Raw genomic sequence first — 6,012 nt, 5'->3', positions numbered from 1 at the left:
ATTGATTTAGAGCAGGTGATGGTCTGACTCTCACCATTTAGTTTGAATAGTGATACTTTGCTCTTCACAGAACAGCTGAAGTTGCTTAATGATAATTTGGCCAATTTGTGTTTGTTCAAAACTGCTGATGTGGGAGGGATTGATGGCAGCTGAGGCTGGGTTGGAATGCAGATCCAGCTGAAATAAAGACTTTGAAATATAGATGTTTCTTCTCATTTGCTTCTCAGATGGTTTCTACCCTCAGCTCTAACAACTCTTGCAGATGATGGAGTAGTGAGGGAAAGCAAGGTTACAGAAGGTGACCATCTGATAATGTGAGATTGTTAGCTTGTAAGCAGTAGGTTTTTTTCCTTGTTGCTTCTTGAGAAGGCAGAGAAAATAGCACAGGGTAGAGAACATTTTTTTAGGTCCTCCTTTGTCCTCTGAACTTGATGGTTCTTAAAGTCAAGGGTAGTTTGCAGGATTTGGATTATCATCACCTTCCTTCTGTTATATTCCCATTTGTGTGCTTCTAGTCACAGATGTTTTCTTAGATTTTCCAAATATTAGATGCCACAGGCAATGTCAAATCAGGCATAAAATAACACAGGAGCTCGTACTATAACCTTGTGGAAACAAAGGACACATGAGCAGATGAAGAATACCCAGATGCACATCTCTGTTGGGAAGACTCCATTTGGAAGGATCTTTGTAAAGTGGTATTGAAATATTTATTGCAGGTGCTGTTAGTGGCATGGAAAGATGATACGTCTTCTTATGATCACGGACATGAAGAGATAACTAAATGGATGTAAGCTATGGGCTGGCATGCCAAAACTAGTCTTGTAGGAATTTAAAGATTATTCATGCATATATGTATTACACTGTGACTACAGCAGAGATATACAATATGCATCTAAATCTTACAGCACTGCAGAAAGCATTACTTGAAATAAGCTCTTGCATTTCTCATCCTTTTCATTCCTGTTCCTGACGAATTTAAGTCTGAGGAATGAACTTTACATGCAAAGTCAGAGAGATGGACCCTTTCAAAGTCAATCACAGAACCCCTCTCAATGTGCCTGACTCCAGCCAGCTGAGCCCAATTTTTATTAGATTCTGAGAAACTGCTATGGCTACAGATCCAAAAGCAATGGAAGCATAATGGAATCAAAGACAGGGATGTTGATGAAAATGCATTTGCTATGACTACAAAAACTTCAGTAGCTTTTAAGTGAAGCACTACCAGAGTTAAGTGTATGTAAAGTGCTGGCTATGTAGTGAAGTGATAAATGCATCATGAAGTAAAATACTACCAGTCTGCAACAAGGTGGGAAAAGTATTTTAGTTGTGATGCCTGCTCCTAGTGTTCCTGCTTACATTACAAACCTATCACGTGTTCTGGTTCAGAAACATGATGAAATACAAGCATATTATTCAGAAGGTGCTCACTTCAAATGGTGCCATTTTGTGTCATGATGCAAAAGAGTGTGCCTGTATCACTAGCGTGACTAGTGAAACTTTCTGTGTGTCTTCTGAAAACGGGTGTGAGGGATGTTCTTGTCTAGGTGGAACTTAGTATGTACGTTTGTTAAAACATGACACTGTTTTAAAATGAGGTGGAATTAAAACCAGTGTGCATTAGGAACATGTCAAGGGATTAACAAAAGGGATTTTAGATCAGAATTAGTGTAATGCAGACAAGATTTCTGTGAAAAGAACTGGGAACAGAACCAAGGTTTCCTCCTTTTCTCTCTGCTCTATATAAAGAACTCACATGTACAGATTATAATTGCTATGGTGAGAGGATGCCAAATTATATAATGCCTCTACACACATTCCTTTTCTATAACCTCTGCTGTTCCTCTTGTGGGAACACACACACACAAAATATTAGGAGCTTGATCCCATTTCCACCTTTATGGGTTCTTTCATTAAATGGTAAGGTAGATCTGTAGACAAGATGGGGCTTCTACATATTCGATACTCTCGTCAAGGACAAAAGATGGATGTGAATGTACAAAGTGCCTGCAGTACCAAAAATAGGTCCATATTTATTCCTGTCATAACCTCACTTGAGTTGATGGAGTGGTGCCAAAGCTGAACATGCCCACCATCTATAGGATAGCTGGCTACCTGGCAGTAGTCAGGTTTGATGAGAGGGCTTTGTAAGAACATGGTGACATTTTAGGAGCATTCAGCTCAGCTTGAAACGATTTTCTGGGAGATTTCAGATGTATCTGTAATGCCTGAAAGACAAGGATAGCATTGATCAAGGTATTTTTAAGCCTTCAGTTTAGTTCCATCAGCAGTTCTGAATCACCAGACCGGTTAACGAGGTGTTCTAATTGATATAATAATTCTACATAGTTTTTCCACTTACACTAATGCAACATTTGGCTTTGTTGAGGTTGGATATTAACCACAAGTTGAAAGGAAGGCCTGATTCTCTGATCCTTTGCTACATTTCATAAAGCTTTTAATTTTCCTTGCAATAACGCACATGCAATCCATATTGACATTTTTTTCCTCATGGTTTTGGAGACCCTGTTCAGTTGTTAATTGATAGTGTATGAGCAATGAAGGCAGCCTCAATAGTTTTACTATTACAGAAACATTCATCTCATTCATAAAGATCATCTGTTCAAGAGCAGCCAACCCTGGTTTTTGTTCTGTTTACTGGCTTTGTTTTGGGCAATGTGCTGACTTGCCTACAAGCTCTTCAACTACAGAGTGTTCAAATAGTTTCCACTGATGTGTTAAGATCTCCAGTTCACATGAGTCTGCTTGCTAAAATTTTGAGAATATGAAGCCAGTCCTGACACCAGAGTCTTGGCACTTGAGATGACACTACATGGTGCTAAGTAGCCACAGCTTGAGCCCTGAGCGATAGCATCTCCCAAGCTTAAAAATCAGTCCTATGAGCCAAGACACTAGGGCATTTTTGTGTGTTTGTTTGTTTTCTAACAGGAAAATAAAGTCCTTGTTTATAGCATTTTTCCCTCTATATTCCCCCAATTAGGGGGTGGGTGGATGCTTGCTGGGCTACAAGCAGATAAAGTGGGGATCTTCTGATCATTCAGGTAAAGATACTTGCCAAACTTAAGGCTGCAGGGGAATGTTCTCCTAGTAAGTGGCTCATCTGACATTTGAAGCAGAAAAGAATGAAGCTCTTGCTTTCTGTTTAGATAATTTGCCTGCTTTTTGACATTGCTTGCCCATTTTAGAGCTTATTTGGTTGATTCAAAGCAGAGGAAGGGAAAACTAGTTGGGCTTTTCAAGGAAGATAAGGAAGATAAGTTCTGAGATCCCACTGACTGTCCAAGAGAAGTAGTTTCTTTTAAAAATCCTAGCATTAAAAACAGGTAAAATATATATATATTTTTAATTTATTAAAGACAAACAAGCCAAATTGACAAACCTAATCAGTTCCAAAGACAGACCAAAACTGATGTTGGCCATCCTTGCAGATACAGCCTGCAATGTGGCCTGTTAAGAATTTATAACCTCATGGCATCCATGTCAGTGTCTAATGTATTGCATTTTAGTGGCATTATGCTGTGGTGTTTGGATATATGAAAGAAAACATGCATTACATTAAAAAAACCCAGGAATTAGGTAACAAGGCATTATTAATGCAGACTTCTCTCTTGAATAGCTGTTTTTTACTGAACCCATAAGAGAAGCAGTAATTCTAGGTGACTCTTCAAATGTGGTATCGGGAATTCACAGTAACCTTTGAAAAGAAGGGGTCTGTGTTATTTATTTGGCAAAATAACTGGCAGGAGCATAGATGGGGTGTATTGAGAAGACATCTGCACTTCAGTAGGCTGGACTGCACACCAAGAAATAAAGGTGTTTCTTCTAGCTGAGGAATATTCAATCCACCATCATCAAAGGAACAGTTTCAGTAATTATTAAAGGAGTAACGAAATGAATAATTTTCTTTTGCTCAAATTAGCTTTGTGTCTGTTTTGGTGTCCTGTAACCTAGCCATTTTTCCAAGATAAAAACAGAACAACAAAAACTGGCAGGTTCTGTGCATCTGGGATCGGTGGCCTGAAACTCATAAAATGTGTAAGTGAAGAAGAGATCATAAAGCTGTCAATTAGATCTTCTAATAGCTTTAAAGCATTACTATATTTTATTACAGACCTAAAATTAGCCTTCATTTCAGACTTGGGTCCTTTTCAAGTTTTTCATACTTCAGTCCAATCTTTTTAGCTAGCAAGGCTGAGTTTTCAGCATTGAACAGTGGAAATGGTATTGGAGCATTTTATTTAATTCTGCTGCAATAGCTACCAATCCTTTTAGATGGCCAGTCATTCTTCATCGAGTTGTTGGGCTTTGCAATTTTTAAAATAGTTGTGTTTAGGTGGACATGGTGCATGGACAGGGGAGTAAATGTTAGAAGACCCATCTCAGTGGAGCTGGGTGAACAGAGTTGTGCAGTTTCCAGTCTGAGGTTAGTGGATAAAGAGACTAGAGGGAAAGCAGTTACTCAGAAAGACAACAACAAAAAATTGCCCTCTTCAAGTTAATGCAAAGCTGCCTGCAGAGTTGGTATATGTGAACACAGATGTGCTGGAAAATCTTAGGAAGAACCAAAGCTCAACTGACACATGAGCTTGATGTGCTCTGTGGGAACATGAATTACACGAGCCATGGGCAGTGCTAAGTGGGAAAGGTGGCAGACTGCAGTGGTGGTGTGTGCAGGCTTTGCTTTTGGTTTTAAATAATCTAGTTAATGTGAGACATCTCAAAAAAGAAGGGGGAAAAAAAAAAATAATAGCAAAACCCCCCACATAGTTCATCTAATGTCTTCTGAAACTGTGTTCTGTTAATGGAGACAGAACTTTTCATAATGAAAATGACATCCAGAGCAGAACCCAGCGTGCAGGTCTCATCTGATTTCCATTGCCTAAAATGCTATCCTAATCCTGGAGACACACCTACAATCCAGAGATGTCTGAATTTTCTATCTGAAAGAGTCCCAGATAGAAAACTTTCCCAGAATTTTGGGTGTCAGATAGGCAGGACTCAGCTCCCACTGAAGTGAATGGTAGAGCTTGCTTCAGCCTTCCTCCTTCAAGCACTCCTCTCAGCCTGGCTGGTGCAGGGCCATGGGGCTGCACTTCCCCTGACCTGCTGAGTAGCTCCATGGACTGGACACTTGCCCAGAGTGTATTTCAGATATTTCAAGGGTAGGTTAATTGCTTGTCTCTGCTTGCTGGGATCACTCTTGTCCTTGCCTCGCAGGCAAGGGTGTAATATAGGGAATTGTGCTTCAGGCATTGAGATGAGAATAAGGAGCTGAAGGATGTGCCCCTTCTTGGTAAATAATGCAATACCCGGGGCTGTGATGAAGATGTGATATAAAATGCACTTTTCCATATCTACTGTTGGCTTTGTCAATATTATTCCAAGTCACCCTGCCCTCCCTGTATATAATGTAAGAACCCTGTGTGATAATTCATAGCCTTTTGCTGTCTGAAAATGAGGTGTTGTGGCACTGGAAGTCCCAGTGCCAAGACCCCCTGACAAGTCCAAAGGAATCTGTCATTCAGTGCCCCGAGTTTCCACGCTGATGGTCCCCTGTGGTCCAGGATGAAGTTCCCTGGGCAGAAAGAAGGATATATATACTGCTCTAAAATGTGTCCTGCTATTTTTTTTTTCTGGGGGCTGTAACGGATCACGGCACCTGCAGAGCAGCATGGGGAGGAACCTGTGACTCTGAAAGAAAGACTCCTACAAGCCAAGTGCCAAGTGTTGCTATAATGGGGCTGGATTACTCACTGTGCTTATTCCAATTCCTGTTGATGCTGGCAGTGGGAGTTTTCCCGAACAGCAACGAACAATGATTCATCTCCAGGTGGTTTGTTTTGTTTTCGGTTTTTTTGTTGGTTTGTCGGTTGTTGTTTTTTTTTGTTTTTTTTTTTTTGAAAGCTACCTTTATTTATTAATTTCTTTTTAAATTTCAAAAAGAAACCGGTAGGAAACTCTCTCGGTGCGGTCCCTGGGTCACCTCCCCCC

Source organism: Chaetura pelagica, unplaced genomic scaffold (genome assembly GCF_000747805.2).
Source record: "Chaetura pelagica isolate M959 unplaced genomic scaffold, ChaPel_1.0 scaffold401, whole genome shotgun sequence".
Lineage (NCBI taxonomy): Eukaryota > Metazoa > Chordata > Aves > Apodiformes > Apodidae > Chaetura > Chaetura pelagica.
Note: the sequence above shows the minus strand (reverse complement) of the source record.